The sequence below is a fragment of the Condylura cristata genome, unplaced genomic scaffold (genome assembly GCF_000260355.1).
Source record: "Condylura cristata isolate star-nosed mole 26May11 unplaced genomic scaffold, ConCri1.0 scaffold00013, whole genome shotgun sequence".
NCBI classification, from domain to species: Eukaryota; Metazoa; Chordata; class Mammalia; order Eulipotyphla; family Talpidae; genus Condylura; species Condylura cristata.
In genome coordinates, this window is record NW_004567114.1 from 149,270 (window position 1) to 149,922 (window position 653).

The window sequence follows — 653 nt, forward strand, 5'->3', positions numbered from 1 at the left end:
GTCCAGTCACCCCTGGGCCCCCACTGCTCCTAGGGCCCCTTCCTGCTCCTCTTGGGGCTCAGCCCCCACTTCCCAGCCCCACGCCATTTCCAGGTCACCCCCTGCCCTCTGGTCCCCGGGGTTGTTGGTATGGCCTGGCTGGACCTGGGGGCAGGGACGCACAGGTGGCCATGGGGGGGCCCAGAGCCCCGAACAGCCCAGCCAGCACCTGTCCCACGGCCCTTCTGGCTGGCGTTAGGCAGCAGCCCAGCCTGCCGGGGAGCCGCCGGGCTGGCCAGAGGCCGGATTGCCCTGGAGGTGGCCTTTGGAGGCTGCGCGCAGACACACGCTGGCCCCAGGAGGGCGCAGGCCCCGCTCCCCAACAGGCAGCCGAGCTCTGGCTGCAGCTCCCGCGCGGCCGCGACCCCTGGAGACCGCTCGGCTCTGGGGCCACACAGTTCAGGCCATCGCGGCCCGCCGCTCGGGCCCAGCCCCAATGGTGGCAGGGCCCCTGGCCCCCAGTCTGCGCTGGTCACCCTCAGCCCAGGAGCCTGGGCCAGCGGACAGGTGCCACCTCTGTCCTCAGTCCTCCGTCCTCCCGCCTCGGCAGCGCTTTGGCTGGACACGGCTCTGCCCGTCCACCGCTGCCTGCGCGCTGGGCCCTGAGGCTCAGG

The 653-nt window shown here is 73.0% G+C and overlaps 1 protein-coding gene across 1 annotated transcript in view; it reads left to right on the top strand.

Annotated features, from left to right (window-relative positions):
- The window catches only part of JAG2 (jagged 2), a 17,033-nt gene that overhangs the window by 10,928 nt on the left and 5,452 nt on the right, over positions 1–653 (top strand). The gene's annotated exons all lie outside the window — the stretch shown is intronic.